Genomic DNA, 23,249 nt, shown 5'->3' on the forward strand with positions numbered 1-23,249 from the left:
TGGCAAACTACATCGTTTTAACGACCATAGAACTTGCGAAATGCTGATTTCAAACGAGACTGATTGAAGCCCTGCACCCTGCACTTGTATGTCAGTAGCCTGCTTTTATCTATCTACAAATGTATATAAATATATCTCAGTGTTTTTTCTTTTAAATTATTTCTTCTTGTTTTTATGATTGGTTGTATGTTGTTTAACGTTACGGTCGAGAATTTTTCTATCATAGTAGTAATTGTGAAGAATATCGACGAGAATATTCAGAAAAATCACTACCAAACAGTGATAAGTGGAAAGACTCAAGGTGAATATAACGAACAGTTATAAGCAATACAAAATAGATAGTTGGAAAAACACGGACTCCAAGACACACCAGAGGTCAGATCGGGTGCCTAGGAGGAGTAAATATTCCCTGTCTACCGATATGTTAATGATTATCAGTTGTACAAAACGAGTCGGATATGATTTACTTAAGTTCTCCATTCGTAAAGCATATAACTTTCTGAAAATATCGAATACACTTACTGCATATGCACTATTTTGAATGAAGTCAATCAGCAAGTAAGCTATGTCTGAGCATTCCATTTCGCTTCTATATATTGAACAATATCAAAGGATATTTAAAATTGGTGCCATTGTACCTTCAATACATAATTTCAAATCATATTATTGAAACAATCATTTCTGACTACTGAGTTTAGACGAGTTTGTTGAAACCCCTGTAGTAGGAATGCATTTTTCAGTAGCCTGCCTTCATTTAAAATGATCATATGCACAGCATGTTCAGCATAGGATATAAACATGTGGTAATGGATTATTGCTACATAAATAAAAGACGCCGACGATTATAAGACTCTCTTATGAGTAGCCATGAAATATAAGGTGATTCCACCCGAGGGTTGCAAAAAAGCTGTGAAACCCGAGGCTTTGCCGAGGGTTTTACCGCTTTTTTGCAAACCCGAGGGTGGAATCACCTTAATATTTCATGGCAACTCAAAAGAGAGTATTTTTCTCTCATATTTCTAGAGGTTTTCCGTTTTCCTTGTGCCTAGCGACGCCATTTTGAGAATTTTCCAATTAATTAATTTTTCGCTGTACATTAAAAATAACACCAGAATCGAATTCTACGACCTTCCTTTTGGCAACTATGTTGCCGAAAAAAATCGGCTAACGGGTGTATAAGTGAATTGTATTAGAGTTATTCCTCTTTGAATAAATCAATAATCAAGGTGATGCGTGACGTAACTCGACAGTCATCAGCGCGAAACATTTTGACAGACCTAATCAGAATATGAATCCACAACTGCACGTTTTTTTTCTTAGAGGAGCATTGATATTGATATTAATTGAGAAGTTATTTAATGACGAGTGTGTGAAGAGGAATTCCAAGTGGTTTTTGTTGGTGAATATGGGCATGGCTTGACTTTCGTTTTTCACGCGTGCAAGGACTCGAGTCTCATGAACATTGAAGGCACTTATTTCACCTGAGGCACGGACAGTAGACGTTGACAGAGTGAATGTGGAGGTAGGCCTAGAAGTAATAGCCCGTGTGGGCTGTTTTTCTGTGAACTGGCATAATGCACCGGATGACATAGGTGTATGAGCAATTTGTGACTGTTGTTGAGTGTGCAGTAATTGTTCAAGGAATGTGTATTACTGTGTCCGGTCACATACACCTGGAGATTATCAGGGACATTACAATCTGTCATTTTTTGTACAAGAGATTTGCAGACGATAGTGTTCGTCGAGGTAAGTTGCAAGCTAGTTGTGTATTGATTATGACGTCACGGGATATGTAAGATAAACGTCACGTGATATGAAAGATAGAAATATCTTACATACCTTTCTTTCATAGAATATCTGTATCTTACATACGTAGATATGAGAGAAAAAGGAGTCATCCCTTTTTCGTCATAAAGTTGATTGCTAGTTTACTATTAACACTTGAAGCAGGTATTGGGATAGCGGTGTCTTTTAATTCAAGTTCACAACGTTCTACCGAATTGACATATAGATGCAATTGAGTATTATCAATAGATGGGACATGATTTGATATGAAAAGTATAACTTATTGCTATTTGAATATATGTCTCTTAGAATTTTATGCCGTTGAAATTTCTTCCATCACAACATCTTAATACATTTATTGTCACATTTCACAAAAGCCAGTTACTTACCCCAGCGGGGCTTGATATTAACATTGATCGTTGTTCATCAATTAGTGTGAGTATGGGCTTTAAAATTAAGTATCAAGAAATACACCCGCCTGGGGTACATGTTAGATGAAGCGGACTACGAGGACGGGCATATGTCGCGATAAGTGAAAATGTGACGTCAAAGTTCAAGTATCCCCAGGACTTCATTAGCTAAGTAATTGCCTCGATTTAAGGCGAGTGATCATACGTAGATCATATGTGATCATACGTAATCATATCAAATCAGTTGAGAAACATGAATACCATATGCAGGTGGTGATGGGATATTGCTACACAAATATCGGAAGTTGACGATGGAGGAACTGAAATAACATCGTTTGTCATAAATTATGTTGTTAGTTTGCCGTTCGCATCTATCTTCAATATAAAGTATTCAATTTTAAAGCAGATGAAATATCCGGTTTCAAAGATATTCCTAGTATAGTTTTTATTGATAGATAAAAAGAATATCTAATGCACAATGGATACAGACATGGCTTGTGGAAATCACATCAGTACAAATCAGGACACTAACCTCTAAAGAAAAGAGTGGATAATCGGTTGTACTTTTGTACATCAAACTGCAAAGTATGACTTCATCGGGAATGTTCATAGTATATTTAGTATACAACATTTAACAACATCCTTGGACTATTCTTCCAACTTTATCATAACAATCATCCGAACGTATCAGAGCAATTGTACTTAAAAACTCGGACTATCAAAGATACAAACATAAGCAATTTAGATGTATAACTAGTGTCAGGACTGAACCAAGTCGTAGATCTCCTGAAAATCTTAACTGTTGTATTACTTTCAGAACGGACCAACATAGTATGTGGCATTTTTAATTGATACTCTGTGTCCTTATTGAACGCACGATTTAGAAAAGTTCTATCCAATACACTTGTATGCAGATGAACTGCAAACTTTAACAATAACTCATGTGTGGCACTGTGTTGCTGTAGACGATTGTCTTAAGCTCACATATATCTTTAGAACTAAGTTTCTTGGCGAGTTTGATCTCGGGTGAAAATCCAAAAGATGAAATCATCACTGTGTATCAACGATGAATGAATGTATAACCCACTTATTAGAATTGTTCTTAATGAAAATTGAAAGACATGCATGTGCAATTATTATTCTAAAAATTCAAACTACGTTTTTCTTCAACAACTGAAAAATGCAGTTTTACTATAAAGTTACTTAGGAGAAAGCAGACTGAAATAATGGGCCTGTGAGACTGGGGTAGTCAATCTACAGGGTACCATAATGAAATCGTACTAAGTTGGTCGACGTATCTCTTATAGATATCGATTTTATCATTCATATTTGACTAAACATGTGCATTTCTTAAGGAGGTCACCCATTATGAAAATGAGGTACACTACCTTTTAAATATATTTCCCCCAACTACATGTTCGTTTCATTTGTGTGTAGAAATTGGTAAAATATTTTCATATAAAAAGAACTGTAGTTTACGTTTCACATTCATGCAGTGCTTGCCTTTGATTTAGCAACACAATTTTAAAAATCACCATCACCGAACCTACATTGTGTATTATTTTGCGAAAGTATCCTTTAAATTCAATTACAACCCAATTCATGATTGTTATGGGATAAATAGTGTGAGTGATGTAAATTTCCGTATGTGAAGTGGAGATTGTTTACTCTTTATCTGATTATTTATTGTGTCATTATCAATAGCTATGACTTTAAAATAGTCAATCATTAGGATATCCGTGTAACTACAATTTTATATAAACCATCAAAATCTTTATAGAGATGCCTATGTTTTTTCTTTGCAGTAATGTAATAGCACAGGCGATATTCAGTAACCTGAAAAGAGTGATTCAAACAGAACATCAGTGTCCATAGAACCGAACAGGTGACATCGTGTTTGACCTTTCTTAATTTCGTATTCTTTACAGAAATTATATTTGTCGCTGTTCGTTATCTACACTTTTTCATTGTTCTTGTATAAGTGCATATGAATCTCCCAATCTCCCTATTTAGTTCCAATATCCGGGTGGCGCAGGGGTAGCGCTCTCGCTTCTCACCGCAGCTAACCGAGTTTGATCCCCGTGATCGACAGTGGTTGTATGTGAGAGAGTATGGCGGTCGCCCGCTCGGACACGTGAGTTTCCTCCGGGTACTCCGGTTTCCTCCCACATAAATGATCTCCTAGCGCAAACTCCGTGCATCAAGGGACCCCATTGGAAATAAGCTCTCGAGCTTTCATGGATTATCCTTGGTATTTATGTACGTATGTTTGTATGTATGTATATACCGAATAAATAATTATTTAAATTACAACAATAACTTCACTATTAGAAAATTGCATCAAATCTGAGTTGGAGAAACACTATTGAATTAAATCTATATATAACGTCACGTCAGGTGTATTTCATTTTTAATTAACGGATATTTTTTTTCCTCGTTTAGCACTAACTTTTGTCTCAGCTGTTTTTAAACTTCTAAGTTTCGTCTAGCACTACGTGAAAGCTAAATACCAGACTAGCATACACTACCTGAGTACCCCCACGTTATGTTGACAATCGTATTCTTAATATTGCGTTGTAAAAGAGGATTTGTTTCATATATATATATATATATATATATATATATATATATATATATATATATATATTTCCACAACAAAAATCCCTGTATATTATGTTCTCACGACTACCTCACCCAGTCTAATAAACCAAGAATCCCACAGTGAAAATTGATACAGTTTTGATAAGAATTGATCCGATTTGCATGCACATGCCGCTTGCATGCTAACCTTTATTCATTTCATCTCTGTTCAGGGGATACTTTCATTCGATTTAGCCATATCATAACTATTACGACAATTGCTATGAACGTATTAAAGGAGAATCCGGAAGTTGTTGGGAATATGCTTCTTATCACTTTGTATATTTACAAAATATGTGCACTTTGTAAATAAAGATGATCTGTAAACGGAAACCCGTTAGCATTAGATTTAGTACATCAGCTGACCAAGCGAACATTATTTTCAACTCCTTGGATATGGCAAATGCAACGAATCATTTCTCAATTAATAAACATAACTATATTAGTTCTATTAAATGTTGTCATTTTCAAAAAAGTCACTCTGTGTACTTGTGGTGATCAAACTGTCATTGTACATGTATTTACAAGATTTCAGAACCTGTGCCTAATATCAATGTATAAAAACATGCTATAATCAAGAGTATTAACAACGTGAAGCTCCGAACCAGATATCTGAAAGAGTTGTCTCCCTGTAACCGTAGGATTTGGATTTTAAAAATAATTAATGGTGGCACTATCTCGTACGAAATATTACAAAAGCGTTAAATACATGCAATGTACAATGTCTTCATCGGAAAAGGCATCAATGATGTTATGTGAGCCTGCCGAAATAATGGTAGAGATATCTTATTTCCATATTCATCATCAGACACCTGACGCTCGCCAATGAGATATCTTGAAATGCGCTAAACCACATTACATAAAGAGTTCGGAGTTATACACCAAATACACGAGGATAACGATAGACAGATAAAAATTGAATGCGGTAACATTATCCTATGTATATATATTTATCTACTATTTGCAAAATAACAATGGTGTGTATACTGTTGTATTAAATTAGTGGGCAGATCAAAGATGTAATGTTTCTCCCTCAATTACCTGCCTACCTGTCATCCATTTCTCAGAGCATCCATTTCGTTCGTTTTAATTATTCAAAACGAATAAGGAATATTTGGCTTTTTCTTTTACTTTAGATTATGCATCATATCATTTGATTGCCACTCTCACGCGAACCCCATTCACATCTTTACAAAAATCATTTAATCATTGATTTTTAATTGTACAATCGATGTTCAATAATTTAATGAAAGATATTTCATTGGGTATGCTGAATAAATACGTGTCTACACATGCAAGAATTAACTTCAATTTCAGTGCGAATGAAGTCAGACATATTATTAGAATTTATTTTTAACTGATGTTACAAAAACCCGATATAGCTGATATGTTAATGGGTAGTCGATAATATATATGCTGCATTTAATAAATTTTGGGGAGGGGATTGTAACATGTTACATGGTAAATTATCAATCAAAATATATTTAACATTTGCATAAGATAATTTAATTCAGATTACATATATTAATTATTTTATTTTTTCAGAATTCGCTCATATCATTTTTCAATTACAAACTGCACATAGTGCGTATCGCATGATTAAAAAATTTCCTGTCTTGTTTTCTTTCTTCTTCTTTTTTGGATGATATACCTCCATTAGATGAAAAAACAGTAAATGTATTCCTTATCATTTCAATGTTCTATAAAACATTGAGTTTATCAAATAATAAAACATGACATGATTTAAGTGAATTAGCGATTTATTCTTAGACTACATTTTGAGATAGGCATTGTATTTTGTGGGAAAATGTCAACTAAATCCGTTAATGACAACCTCCACGAATTGTTGAGCAGACGGGTTTTGTGTGAACTGAAAAGAGTAGTGTTAATGAGTAAAGAGACAATTCCTGTTGAGAGAAAATTGCTGGGATTTTGTTGAGTGGAACTGGATTTGATGTCGCAAATAACGGCAAGCGAGGGAAATGTATACGGTACATGTTCACGATGCTTATCTACCAAACAGGTATGTTCCTCGAGACGGTTGTGACGGCTTCTGGGTGGATAAGTGAGTGTTACAGAGGGTTTTTCAAGTTTTACCAGCAAAGTGCTAAGACCTCACTGTTGTTGTAACGTCTTACGGAAGCCTCGTTTCCGTCCCCAAATATAAACATCACCGGAGTTTGAAACCATCGTCGTTAACGGTTAAAGACATGAATATCGCACTTGTTCTGAGGTGTATCTGTCATTTGGGTTTGTGACATGAAGGAAGTTGTTGCAGGGTATGAACTGGACTATTGTCATTCCCGGTTGAGTACATTTGACTCTTGGGAGCAGACGTTTGTTGTGTTTGTGTGTTGTGGTTTTTTTTTTCAGTCTCAAACTCAAATAGCCATGTATCTTTCATTTTGCAAAATGAATTGTTTTACATTTATCATTTGTATTTGATGTTTGTTTGTTTTTGCGGAATAAATTTATATAGATCAATAGAATTCTTAAAAAGAATTTCAGGATTCCCAATCTATGAATAGATCTATGAATACGAAGCATACACAGGAATTCCCAACATTCGAATGGAAAGAAATTCCAGCAATTTTATTTTCATTGGATACGATGTATCACTAATTTTTCAACCAATGGTAAAGCGTGTAACATGCGTGATTGAATGATATACTAATTACTCCGCTTACCTGGCACAGTGGGATCGGGAGCCTAGGAGAAGTAATTACCCCTAATGACCGCTCACACGCACTGTGAGTCCTATATTTCATTCAGGTAAATCACATTCCCTTATTGGCACCTAAGATCTCCCACCAAACCGTTATTATGTTAGGCAGTGAATCCATACATAACTCGGGAATACTTAGATTATATTTAAAAATTCCCTTATAAAGCATATGGTGACTGTTATCTGACATCAGCATCAACACCACAGCGCACATTTCTTTTAACACTGCACTACAATTGATGAAACTTTTATTTAATAGATGGGGGTCTAATAATGATTACTTTTTTAACCGCTTCGGTGGTCTAGGGGTTAGAGCGTTCGCCCCGCATGCGGAAGGCCGGGATTCGAATCCCTGCCGCGACAGACCGAAGTCGCTAAAACAGGTAGTGACAATTCCTTCGCCAAACGCTCGGCATCAGGTGTAAATGTCACGGGTCCTCGGAGATGACCTTAAAAGGGATGCCCCGTGGCATAGTAGGTGTAGCACACTTAAGGACCCTCACTGCTCAATGGCCGTAATCGCCGAGCAAAGGCCTAAATTTGAAGACCTTCTCTAGCCGGTATTGGTGACGTCTCGATATGAGTGAAAACGTGAAACAAGATACAATTAATCAACCTCTCTTTGCATTTTATAATACTTGCCTGCTTCGACCCTGGCCTATAAAAATCCGACACTTTGTAAAATAGGACGTTTTCGCAGTTAAGAGATATTCGTTTACAATGTGCATTATGGTTTTTCATATCCATACTATCTTGAATTTTATACGGCAGACTATAAAACATGGCATGGTCCAATTTCCCTGGCCTGTCCCAATTTAGATATCAAACTCACTGTTTTGTGGGGTTTTTTGTTGTTGTTGTTGTTGTTGTTGTTGTTGTTTTGTTTTGTTTTTTCAATGAGAGTTAAGACAGTACACTACATCACAATGTGTTTAGTGTGATGATTTATCATTAAGCTAGTGTGAATTTATTTTAGTATTTTTGGTTGAGATCAAGGGAAATTTATTTTATTCATTGTTACATCAGTGAAGTGGATCGTTAGTAAAATGAGTGTTTTCAATGTGCACATTTACAAAACAATAGAAACACATAATTTATCTTCAACAATTTGAAAAATCAAAACCAATAATAAATCAATGAAATGAATTGCATTTGTATAATTTAAGGTAATTCCCCATACCACATCTTAGTATTGAAAAACTACATATTTCTATCAAAGTTTGCATGTATTTTGTCGAGGATGTATATTGACGAAAAAATCGAAGAAAAATATGTTTAGCGGCCTTTCCCAGAGTACAGCCACTTCTAAAAATAGAACACGTCACTTTAAACCAAGCAGTATTAATATATATAGATTTTAAGGCACTGTCTTTATTTAAACGATAGAAATATGCCTCTTTCATATGAATTGAAGAAAATGTATTGCATTTGACTATTTTCAATAATTTTTCATCTACTGAACCATGTTCTTGGTTTCAAGGTGATGAAAATACACGTATAGTGGTCAAATTTTGACTAATCATAGCCTACCATATCCGGAAAATTGTGTTGTCAAAAACCTTCAGATTTTTTAAACATTTCAATATGTTTTTAATTACCTTTACACTCCAGCAATCATATGACAAAAAGAAGTAGATAGGGTATCGGATAATTTGACAGCCCAATGACCCACTCTAGGTTAGAAAACCTTGAAAAAAAACGCATATTGGAAAATGGTGTCTAAAATTCCTATCTCTGCAAACATGTTTTATTCATCATTTACATTACTAAATTACCATTTCAAGAAATATTACAGGGTGGTTTTTGAAAAACAGTTTAAAACATTAAAGTTTCAAATAGCTAAAAACCACTTTCATTGATTACCGTAAGCTTTAGGGATCGGGCTTGAAGTTAGAAAAATCCTAATTTTACTATGGAGCTTATTAGATTCATAGCCTACGTCACATGAACACGGACATGACGTCACAATAGATGAAAAAATAAAATTATGTCGCCAGATCTAGTTGGAACAAAGTAATGTAGATCAGAATGATTTTTAAATTTTTAACGCTCATTCAGAGAATGCTAACCTATGCTCAAGTTACAAATTTTTGAAAATTCGAATATTTTAAAACACCTGAATTCTGCATTCCTCGCCCCCTTGGTAATTTTTAGTTCCTGGTAGTTTTTGGCAATACGATACAGCCATGCGATGCCATTCTTAACGACATGTAACTACCGCGTACATTCCGAGTCGTTTTAATCAAAACATCAGTAAAGGTCATGTCCGGCCAGAAAAGTGTTTTAGATAAAAGAAAATTACATTACAACACCCATGATCCATACTGTACGTACAAGAACACAAACGTACGACACCTAGGCCTAGTCTAGATAGGGCCTAAATATGTGACAAATCTGTCAGCGTATGATCTAAATTGAACACCCTGAAATCATTAGACACAACAGAGATATGCACATACATGTACATGTATATGCACATTTATTACGGATTCGGAGAGCCTCGAAAGCGATTTTTGTCAGGTAAATAAATATAAAAAATGTCAGTATAGCTTTAGATTATGCATATATTTTATTTAGATCATGACAACATCGATCGTATTCTTTCAGGTTTAAATAAATCATAGGGAAAAAATAACAAAAATATGTGACTGTCAGTACATGTAGCACACAAACATTTGCATTTTGTTGAATAGGAGATTCGATATTTCTACCCATCATCAGAAATCACACAAAAGAAATGGTCTACAATAGATACATTGAAAGTTGGCAACACTTATTTAAAACATCATAATCTGTAATATTTGCAGAAATCTCTCGGGAATTACTGAACGACTGTGTGTCATACACTGTAACGCAATGTTTATGGATAGTTTACGACTTCGCGATGTATATAACTATAAGCATTTTCTCTCTCGGGTTCGTTGAATGTGTGATAACGTTCGTGACTCGTGATTAACGTTTCTAACGTTATTTGACGTGGTCTGGGGAATTACCTTAATACAAATTCAATACGACAGTCATTTCATTCATAGTGTACACTTTGTGGTGTGTATTAGTACAGAAGTTAGGAAGGGAAACGACAAATTATATTATCATTAAACTAAACAATATATTCAATAGAATCAATCAAATTGGTCAATGTGATTAAAATCAGCTCTTTGATCCGCTCCCCTTATTTATTTATTTTTGTGTCGCTACACAAGTAGCGACCAAAAAAAATGAAAATAAATAAAGGAGCGGATCGAGGAGCTGACTTTAATCAGATTGTGAAATTGGTGGTAGTAAATTATTATTTTAAAGTGCACATTTACAAAACAACAGAACATATCATTTATCTGATGTGACTTTGAAAACCTAGAACAAATGAAAAATCACTGAAATCAATCAAAATTTGGAATAAAAAATAGTTTTGGTTGACACCAAGAGAAATTTTAGAGGCCAAATTTGAGGCCAGGCCAACTTTTGATGCCAGGCCAAAATTTGGGTTGGGGCCAGATTAAAGGCCAAAATCGGAGCTAGCTCATTTGTCAAATGGTACCAGGTCATGTTTTAAAGTATGCCAGTTTAATACACCCTTGGAAGTAAATGTAAACAATGCATTCTATACAATTTAAACATCGTACGCACTACTTTTAGAATGGAATGTTGTTTTTAAACGTCAACAGGTAATATTTATTACAACAATGCAAATAGAGCGGATAAGATAAAAAAAAAAAATGGGTCACGTCAACAACATACGCAGGCTTTTTAAATTACAAAAGAGGGCAGTCAGGGTCATTTTACATATCAAAGTACCTCATTCAGTGTCAACTTCTTGCATGCTATCAAATTTGAGATGGATGCCTTTGATTGACTATTTCATTTATCGAAAAATTATGCTTATGTTTAAAGTTTTACATCATATGACTCCAGAGTATTAGCATGTTTTTAGATTTGTGAATGAGGTAACACAAGAAATACAAGAAAGAGCTCTACTAATTTTATTTATGTTACAAGAGCCAAACCAGAATATTTTAGATCTTTTATCATTTCAGCAGTGATTTTATGGAACTCATTACCAAATTTTATAAGAAAATGCAAAACTATCACAACTTTTAAATCAGTCTACCTAAAACATTTTGATCCTCAATGATACTCGTGTGTTTATTGTCTCATTTCATTTAGTTCTTGTCTGTATGTATATAAACTGTGATATTTCCATGTTTTGTGATATATGTTCTCGATATGTATAATTATATGTTATAGACAGGACCACAATGTAAACTAGTTCATACAACTAATTGTGTAATCTTGTATAAACAAAGAATTATTATAGGTCTGTTTAACTTCTACGTAAACTTGAGATGAATTTCAGGACAGCATTGGTATTTTTGATTGAAAAAATCCATATCTTGTGATTAGTCATAAAGATGCTTTATTTAACACCAATTTGATTATACGTGCAAGTACTCTTAAATTGATGTACAAGTGAAGATAATGAACAGTGATCAATCTCATAAACCATATGAAGAATACAAAATTTAGAAAAAGGCAAACACGGACCCCTGGAAATACTGAAGGTGGATGTAGGATTAGGTGACGAGAAAGAGTAAGCAGTTCTTGTTGGCCGTCAGAAGAAGTTGAAGTCAGCTCATTTGTCATAAAGTTGAGTTGTTAGATTGCCGTCAGTAGCATATCCAAATACTGGGAAGAAATGGAAGAATGCCAATTCAAAGTCTTAATTTATGCATATCATTAACGTCATCGTTTTCTTTCTTTCGTTTAACAATACCATGGCAATAAGACTTAGGAAGTACGTCAGTATTTTCTTTCACAATCTGCACATCCCAACAGGATTTTGCAAATGAAGGACAAAACTTGAAAACTATTAATATTGTAGTCCATTTCAAAACAACAAGAATTGCATCACAACATCAGGCTCAACAAGACTGGTGATGCTGCAAATTATAATTTGAGCGCTTACGTTATAAACTATTCCATGGCTGCTTCTACGGAAGCCGGTAGATGCCAGGGTAAACCATTATTTGTATAAATTAGATGGCGGTCACCATTTGATCGCCAGTTGAACTAAATATTGATGCTCACCAATGCATAAAAGGAATTTATAGAGCAAAGGTCCTTATTGCAAGTGAAGATTTTTATGGACATTCATTTTGCTGCAATGTGAAGTATTTTTCATTCCAAATTATATATTTATATCACCAATCGTATTCATTTACATAAGAATAATATATGGGCATTTAATATTGATCGAACAAATATGAGTATGACTAGCATAATATACTAGATACAATTCGAAATTATTATTCTTTCCGAATTCATGAACCATCTTTCCCAGTCTCATTCATATTACAATTTAATAAAAACAATGTTTTATCAGGTTGCCAACAAGTATAGTTAATTTGGATTCGCAATCACATCATCGTCTGTGTACTCGTATAACTTACCCCAGTCATTCCTTGTAATTTAATGCAAGCGACAGAGATACTAACCTTCGTTTATCAAAATGTACATAAACTCGGAAAAATACAAGTCAACTAAGCCGCGCAATGTTTCACTTAGCAACAACGACAAAGCGTCGCGTCTAGCTGTGAGGGTCGCCATCTTTCATCTTAGTTCTACGGAGCCTAGCCTATATTTATCAAAATATTGTATCGAAAGTGAAGTTTGTCATGATAGAAACTATGTGTAGATTATGCATACAATGGGTATTTCGCTGCCTTTTAGAGATAGAGATCGACTTTGAAGTCGCTCATCTCCGACAATTGAGAAAATACGGGAAATTGCAAATTGCAAAATAAATCTTCAAATATCAGAGAATGCAATAATTTGCGGCTTTTAACCCTGTGAAAACTTCTACTACATGAAAACTTACCATTGCATACAACGCTGTCGCTAATAGTAAATCCAACCCAAAAAGATAATGTATAAGCAAGTGACATGTCAGATATTGCAATCCACATGTTAATGTGACTGACGTCATGTGATAAAATGTGACGTATGAATCTTTGTTTGCTTTGTTGAAAGGCGAATCAAGCAATGAAACACCCTCCATCCCCACCCACTCCTTTTCCCAGTGAAAAATGTATTTCAAAATGAACAGGACAATGCTTACTTGGTAAATCATTAATGCGAATATATTAGAGAGAGAGAGAGAGAGAGAGAGAGAGAGAGAGAGAGAGAGAGAGAGAGAGAGAGAGAGAGAGAGAGAGGGAGAGAGATGCTAATATTGACAACGAGAAAACAATATGTGTATCAAACCGAAGAAACTTATTGTACATGTTGGCATTCTATTCCTTAGAAGACTGAAAACAAAGTTCCGGTTTCCGGTTGTCAAGTCTAACCGCTATATCCCTCCCTCCTCACGTCTTCAAATATTCCTTCGACAGGTCGACACAAACGCGTAACAAGTCGACATAACTAACAACTCGACATTATTACATGACAAGTCGGCAATTTGACAAGTGATGACAGAAACATTCCACCTTAGAGAACATATTGTTGCCGACATAATTTTTAAATATTTGTTTGGTTTTTTGAGCCGACTCGCGATAGCGAAAAGACCCTTGTTATCACCGGCACCGCACTTCGGATTTTGAGTACAAACCATTGTTGATACATATGCGAGATGATGCAAATAGTTCTTAATCTCTGGTCAATGAAATTTCGGCAAAATATGGGAAATATTGTGCATATCAAAGTCGTTGGTTTAAACAAAGTATTGGTTATTGTGTTCTTGCATTTAAAGGCAGTGTTACCTAATTGTAATAATATTCTCTTTATGATTTGGTTTGGAAACAACGCGAACGCGCATGCATGATACGTTACGTCTACCCAGAGTTATCGTTCCTTATACTCACATTAGCAGTGTTATTTTACATGTAAACTCAGAATTCTGACGAGAATATATCTGAAACGAATTAATGAATTCTATATTTACTTTGTTTAAATAAATAAATAATGAACGAGTTAATATCATTTAGATACGCACGTGGTACGTTTTTGCGGGAATACGGTCAAGATACAATCAAACACATTGAAGTGGTAAAATTTTTCCATCGTATGAAATGTTTGGAACGCTGTTAAAATCCACCTATGACGTAATTCTTTTGTTCGAACACTCCATTATTTTTCAGGAATGGAGTGTTCGGAAAGTAGGTCAACCTTTATACAAGTAGATATAAATGCATTCAACAAAAGAATGAAAAACGTAAGACATGATTAAAATGCACAAAGTTTAGTAGCAAGGGGCCCAGCAAAGGTGGATTTTAAGTGAGTCAATGTACTCGTATCACTCCATTCCTTAAAAGCAATGGACCTCGGCCCCGTTCATTAAGGAAGGTGTTCGAAAAGAGTATAAATAAACACAATGAAAATAAGTCTAGTTTTTACGTAAATGAATTCATATATATGAACATTTCCATGTATATATATTTATTATATACCCATCAATGTATCGTTCTTTGATACTGTGGATTTCACAGCGTGTGATCCGGTTTTCCGGATCACCACACTGTGGTTTTCTGATTCCGTATCAGTATCCTCTGAAACTGATGCCGTCACAATGACGTCACAATGCAACAACGCAACGTTATTTGTGGAAAATGTTGACTGCGTCACAAACGAACCTGCGTATACAAAACATAATTTCATGGTATGTCTGTGTTTTCGATCATTTGGATTACATTTATTATCTTATAAATGTGGATTTAAAATGCACAAGGGGGTATATAATAAATTTATCATTACTACAGTAACTTGATCCGAAGAGTTGGATCACGTCTCGTTGACAGGCGCGGATCATCAGATCAAACTCGACGCTTCGCGTCTCGTGTGATCTGATGATCCGCGCCTGTCAACTCGACGTGATCCGACTCTTCGGATCAAGTTACTGTAGTAATAATATATATATATAACATTGCGCATACAGAATTGTCAAGTAACGTTGAGATATCCAGTGCTACGGTAAAACCCTCTGCATGATATCACTTTCTGAAATTTCTTTCAATTCACGCGTTATTGCAAGTTTTGCACACAGCAACACGTGCCGAAGAAGAACAAAAAATCTGCCCATTAAAAAAAGGAAAATGTAATATCATATTTGATATTTTGCGTATATCTGACATTTGAGGTGTTTCTGAAAGAATATTGAATTTCGTGTAAAATGCTTAGAAATAGGAGTCGGCGATGAGTTAGTATCCGCCTAATGCATTTGCCTGTAAACCAGCGTTTGACGAAAAACAAGCATGACATTAATTCAAATTTTCAATATACAAATTACATGTAAGTCAGATAGTGATGAGCAGAACTAAGTATTTTATTCATTTAACTACATGTATCTGTTATAATAAAAACAAAAGAAATTTGCCAAGTTGATTTTCAATCCACTTTTACATAAACATATTTTCCTTTACATAGTCCCTTTCATATTCTCAATAAAAATGCGTTTGTAATAGTATTTATTTATGTACAAAATGAGGATGAAACTAAGTGGATTTTAAATCAATTTAGAAACAGCACATTAAATTTCAATCCATTGTTTTCCAATCGTCCGCGATGAGTTAGTACCCATGCAGTTTCGCCGTCTTCAATTGATTATGTTACAAGGAATCGTCAATGCATCATCGGGTAGATAAAGCGGGGCAAGATAGACACTGTAACACGACAAATTCTTTGAAGTGTGAATGTCACTATAGTCGTTCATTATGTTTAATACGAGCATTCACCGGGTGGTACTTGGGAGATGGAGAAGAGCTCGGGAAGAACTCATGTTAATTTGCTTGCTACGGAGTTTTTTAACATGCAAAAGAAGTGTTTCATATTTAACATCTCTTACTTACTGTTCAGACCAAAATGAGTAGGGGATGGGCGAAACGCTTACCTACACATTAAAGGGGACTTGAAACCCCCACCCCTGCATTACTAGAATTACGCCAGCGAGATATATGTGTACATATTTCTTCATTGACTTGAATGTTCATACAGTTTCACGGGGTCTTTGGTGATATAAGGGGTGTATCCGAATATTGTTTACCTATAGTTCTGTAAAAATGAGCGTGGCATCAAACGTCTAACAGAAAGCTCGTAACATTCCGTACAAACGAAAAAATTTTACCACTTCAATGCGTTTGATTGTATTTGAAGATTTCAAGAGAATAATTTGTATCGATACCTGCTACAATCGGTGTCCGGGTTGTTAATGTCTTGTCTTTTGCGGTAGGCTTTTGATATTTCACATGCAAATTTGTGTCAATAAATGATCATCTCATGCAGCATCGCATGTAGATGTGCTGGGTACCATGGATAGTGACCATGGATCTTGAACTTTTATATTCAGTCAATTTTTGAAGCTTTTATGGGTAAATTCCTCTAGCCGATGTGTCGTGTTCCTAGTCTGTGACGTTGCATTTCCATATATATCTAGTTAAGCATATACATGTACGCATGTTTTACCATACTTCAAATGCTTATATTGTTGGAAATCGCGGGTTACTCAACTCCATGAACTCGGAGGCTCTTGAGACCTTTGATTTTTTTTTACATACTTTGTGCTCATTAATTCGCAACAGTGACCCGTTGAATTGCTAATTGTATTGATTAAAAGTATCACTAGCACCAAGGGCTATGAAATGCTAGTTTTGTCTTTCCCCTTAGGTCCCAGGGGTACAGGAGTCCTGAAATCGTTTACATCAAAACATTGGCTAGTTCCCAAAATTGTATATCGATTGAATAATCTCCCATTTTTAGCACAGATATGCGATGTAAACATTTAAACCCACTGTCAAGGTCACATGTCGGAGTTTCTGAAGACCTGTTTACAAGTTACGGCGAATGCATCCGTCTAGTACGGAAGCCGATAGGTGCCAGGGTATAGAATTAATATTTATTTAACTGGCGGCCGCCACTTAATTTATGTGGCGGCCGCCACTAAATTTAACTGGCGGCCGCCACTTATTATCTGGCGGCCGTCATATAAATTAACTGGCGGCCGCCAGTTATTTTATCTGGCGGCCGCCACTTAATTTATATATGGCGGCTGCCAATTGCAAAAACAATGTAATTCGTATCGCTGAGTGATTATTTTGGAAAGATTTAGAATAGTACGCAAACTCGCAGCATCTTTTTTCAAAGTACATAGGGACATTCGGAGGAGAAATTTTCTTCTACAATTGTTGACAAGCAGAAAAGGAACCTAAAATGTCTCTTGTCCAAACTTCGTACTCCTAAATTTGAGGGAGGGAGCTCCGTTCATCCTTCAATTGATCAGTTCATTCATTATTACATTTTTACCATTCATTACTACTACCAAAAGAGTGGGGTGGAGGCCAATTAATCTTATTTCACATGTGAAAATAATTTAGTTTAAATGTGAAAATAATAGAAATTGAACGTTCAAATAAATGGAGGGTCAGCCCTGTGGTTCTACGTATTTAACAGTACAATCGAAAAACAATAATTTAATGCTCTTAATTGTATATATATATATATATATATATATATATATATATATATATATATATCAGATACATATTACTAAGCATTGGGGATGGATTGCACCCCTTTCATTTTGAGAGAGAGATAGAGAAAGAGAGAGGAATTGAATAACTGGTGACAGCCATATAAATGATTTAAATTGAGTGGCGGCCGCCATATAAATTAAGTGGCGGCCGCCATATAATTAATTGGCGGCCGCCAGATAAATTAACTGGCGGCCGCCACATAAATTAACTGGCGGCCGCCAGTTAAATTAAGTGGCGGCCGCCACATAAATTAAGTGGCGGCCGCCATATAAATTAACTGGCGGCCGCCACTTAATTTATCTGGCGGCCGCCAGATAATAAGTGGCGACCGCCAGATAATAAGTGGCGGCCGCCAGATAAGTTAAGTGGCGGCCGCCAGTTAATTTATATGGCGGCCTCCAGATAATAAGTGGCGGCCGCCAGTTAATAAGTGGCGGCCGCCAGTTAAATAAATATTAATTCTATACTCTGGCACCTATCGGCTTCCGTAGTCTAGTCTACAGAAGTTTGTACCTAATCCCACCTCAGGTGTGTCCTGGGGTCCGTGTTTGCCTACACTTATTATTCATCAAATGTTTCATAGAAATACGCCACTTTCGTCAGCAAATGTTTCGGTTTCAGTTTCGGATAAACAGCACTCGAAGATAAGAACAGATCAATGCCATAAACTCTAAATAGCATGGGATATCCTAGGGGATTAAATATGCATGTATTGGTTAGAAACTGAGCGGTGTATTTGAGTTAATGCTATAAAAGTTGAATGATCAAGTCCTTGTGTGGTAATGTAGCATATATAAACTGTAAACAAAAGATGAATCACACCGTATTTGATACAAAGGTTGAATCTCAAAAAGGAGGGGGGGTGAGTTCATGTGTTCCTTTTGTAAGTATCCACAGTGTCCCGAATATACTTTTCTGTTGAACGTATTGCATTTGACTGTTAACCAGCAACTGCTAAATCAAGTAAATCGTGCACGCTAAATATATTAAAGTATTCTTTCCATTCAAACTGTACATATATGTAAAGTCAGGTATCATAATCTGGATTAACGGAATGTTTAATGAGCTGTCTTTGAGTTGGTTGACTTTTTCCAAGCATAATTCATATGATTATTAATGGACCGTGTAGCCTTGCCTAACTTGAAAGCTACATGTACTATGTGTCACATCGAAAGTCCATTAAAACTCTACTGGGGCCCGGGTAAAAATCCGACTGTTAATGACGTACGTCCCAATACAACAGATCTACTGAAAGCACTTCTGATGATAATAGAAACACTGAAGTAGTATAAGTGTCGAACTCCCCTAATGCTTCTTACCATCAAATTAAGTAAACACTTGTGCTAAGGACACAATTCCTATGCTTAAGCTTATCATGAAACTTAATACTCCCTGTGATTTTTCTACACATTAAATCATTTTCTAAATATCTAGGAATTGGCAGCACAATTATATGTATTATATGGTTGGTTGTCAATCACACCCTAATACATACATGTCTATATGTACTGATGATCTCGAGCGTTCTTTACACTAGAGAAAGTACTGCGTTGCAAGCCATATCAACTAAAACGCAGATATGAATTTCAAAATATCAAATCCAAAATAGTAGTACAATGTGGGTGCAGCAATCGTACTACTGGTGCTATTTCGACTTTCTTCTCTCTTGGGCGGAATTCCGAGGTTGATTTTGAAATTTAGAAATGAAATGTATAATATTAGACAATGATATGTCAACTGGTAATTATACGACCACGGTAAATTAAGCGCATGCCGTCTGCAAAATAATTTTTAACGTTTACAATCCACAACCATCCACGATTATCAATTGTTATTCACTTAAAAACTTTTTGAAAGCCATGCATAAGTAAACAAAAGTACTAAATCAAAATTTCAAAGTAAATTTACACGATATGTTTGCAAAATTTGTCAATGCGTCTGCATGTTTTGATATATGTGGCCGACAAGAATGCGTATAACAAACCCGACCCTTTATTTAGAACCTCAGGGAAGCCATCAGTCGCGTAGCCTGATTTAATTAATGTGTACGCCTATTGTACGGCGGCGACAAAGGCCCCCGGAAGCTCCTGGGATTTAGGAAACGTAGACGATGTTTGTAATTGAAAAAATACCCCAAAAAGCATGGACTCATCGCAGTTAAGATCTTGAAAAAATAATCATAGGTAATTGAAATTTTACAATTTTAATTATTTTTGTATGTTTGCCAGAGGGATTGTTGTCTTATTTTTTTTTTCTATGTTGTATTGTGCCATTTGCCGGTATCCTTTCATTATCAGTGATTTGGGGGGGGGGGTATAGGGAACAGTGGTTGACGGGAAGAAAAATTCGGGGAGCAGGGATTATGGTTGGGAACAATAACTGGGGGTAAAATGAAAGGGTAGCCGGGGAAGAGAGTGGTCATGAGGGCGTGAGGCGGTTGTCAAGGTGAAGGGTAGCGGGATGGAATATCCTCTATCCACCCATCTGTAATACCCCTTCCACATATTGGGAAATGTAAATGACTTTATAAACAAATAACAGAAAATCAATAATCAATTCCTAGTAATATATCATCTGGAAGTAAAAAAACACCTGTCGGGGACGGACCGTCGACAAACGAACGGACATTCAACTCTTAGACCAAGATTCATACAGCATGGATAAATTAACTTATTGATGGGTGAAAGTCAAACATATCATATTTACAACTAGTGACATAATGAAATGTATATGTTTTGTTTCATGAAATTAACTTGCATTCATGGTCATTCATAGTCAATCAATGGAATATATTTTTTTTCATATCGTAAGATTTGTTTAGAGTAATTAAGAAAAATATCTAATTACCTTGCAGGAAATGAATAGTTTGTATATTAATTGGAATCCCATGTCTTTTGTAACAGGTTTATTTTAGTTTCATGGTTTGACAAGTCGGCTTCTTTCATTGTTCCAATATCGGGATATGGAGGATCACATGACGATTTTGTCGAACTTAGACTAGAAGTGCTTGCTGTAGGACTTTCAGAAAAAGAGCTGGAACATGGCTCAGCTTCCTGTGGTGGTTTAGTAACACTCCGTTTAAAATATTCATCAATCTTCTTCATTTTGTAATTTGATCGGTTTCACAACTTGCCGGAACAATAATAGAGAAAAACATGCCGTAACGACAACGGTTTAGACCCGGAAAGGTGTAACACCAACAAGATAATCAAGATATCAGTACCAATAGGGAGACTAATGTACCGCAGATACTGCAGACACTTATTTTTCACCTATGTTTATAGCATTCAATAGGTTTTTTTTTATGTGTACGACCGGGCGTTTTGACGTAAACGTAGCTACGCGCCTGGCCATTCGTCCCCAACGATATGATAATGAGAATGGGGTCTGATTTTAATCAGACTGACAAGTAGTACAGCCTATGCTGAAAGGCAAACTATTTTTCTCGTAAGATAAAGGCATCTATTTTGTATGCACTAATAGTTGCTATTATGATGTATAATGTTATATATTTGTTTAAGTAAAATGTAATAGATCTCTCTCTCTCTCTCTCTCTCTCTCTCTCTCTCTCTCTCTCTCTCTCTCTCTCTCTCCACACACACACACACACACACACACACACACACACACACACACACACACACACACACACACACGTGCACACAAGCACGTTCGCACGCAATACTATACTATACTATATAATATGCTATATTATAATTACTTTTATTTGAACTATTATATAACATTATGTATTTATTATCATATGTATCTACATATATATATATATATATACATGTATACATGTATGTACGTATGTATGTATGTGTGTGTGCGCGTGTGTGTTTGTTTGGGTTATTCCAATCGTATCAAATGACCAACATCTTCTATCTGTGAAGTTTTATGACCATCGTATAAAGGAAGTGGCTTTATTTTTACCACTCACAGGTAAACATTGTATGTTTTCAATCGTGTCATCTGCCAATTAAATTTGAGTGTCTACATGAGAGTATAATAACTGCATTGATTCCTGAAATGGCACCTGGAATGAACAATTTTTTCAGTTCGATCACGGACAACTATTACAAACATGTGTTTGGCTTTAAAGTATGTTGTTTACAAATTTGAAAGTACAAGGTGAACCACTACCCGATTTTAGCGATATTTAAAGAGACGGCAATGACCTTAGACTGACTGTGTACTGTTACAAGGAAGTAAACGCAAACGATCGATCATATAGTACAAGGGAAATTCAGATATAGTAAATTACCTCACCTTGACAATATTTAGTTTCGCGTTGTCCTTTTTAACATCTGTTGCATTGTTTTATAAATTCATCGACTATAATCGATAGATAAATATTATGCTTAGTATATTCTGTTTTGAAATGAATTGCCTAAATTAGCTGCACCCCAGAGTAGGACTGCTACCGATACTTCCGATTATTCAATTTCTACTGACAATTAAAATAAACAACCAAGCATATTTTCATGCAATCAAAATTTAACTGATATGAACATACTCTTACGAAACAGATTATGTTTAATAGACACAGACTAAAGGTAATTTTCCCCCAAAATATATTCGTTTACACAACGTCTACAATAAACTTACGATGTAAACGAGGGGAAAAAAACCACATTGATGAATCTTTCACATACCGGTATCTCTCTTAAAATGCTGTGACGAACAGTTTAGCAGCCAACTACTTTTATTTCAAGATTATTACATATCTACAAGATCCCCCATAATATTACTTTGAGTACATATCTAACTAAAGAATATATCAAGCTTTCCCATTACTATCTGACGATGACAAACAATCTTCCAATCTTTCCGGAAGGCTGTGACTCTGGTTTGGGTTAAATTCGCTGAGAGTTTCGTGAAATGCAGTAACGAAAATTATAATCTCAATTCCACTGATTTTCGTATTGTTATACAAGTAACATCATGGCGACATTAATGTCACCCCTTTATTGAGTCTGAGTATAAAGAGAGGCATCGTAACGCCTTTCATTCGCGTCAAACTACACCTTTCGTTTGCTTGGTATCATGGCTGTGGTGTTTTTGCTTTTTATAAAAAAAAAGTATACAATAACTTTAGATACACCAGCGGGCGGAACCATCATTTACATATTTTTTTAAAACTGTGCTGTGTCAATAAATTATTGA

The 23,249-nt window shown here is 35.5% G+C and overlaps 1 long non-coding RNA gene across 1 annotated transcript; it reads left to right on the forward strand.

Moving 5' to 3' along the window:
* The first annotated feature begins 20,142 nt into the window (after nt 1-20,142).
* On the forward strand, nt 20,143-21,275 carry LOC130052824 (uncharacterized). Its single transcript, XR_008801237.1, has 2 exons — nt 20,143-20,263; nt 20,984-21,275. It is a non-coding gene; the product is annotated as an uncharacterized LOC130052824 (long non-coding RNA).
* Nucleotides 21,276-23,249: the final 1,974 nt, after the last annotated feature.

The sequence above is a fragment of the Ostrea edulis genome, chromosome 3 (genome assembly GCF_947568905.1).
Source record: "Ostrea edulis chromosome 3, xbOstEdul1.1, whole genome shotgun sequence".
In the NCBI taxonomy this organism is placed as follows: Eukaryota; Metazoa; Mollusca; class Bivalvia; order Ostreida; family Ostreidae; genus Ostrea; species Ostrea edulis.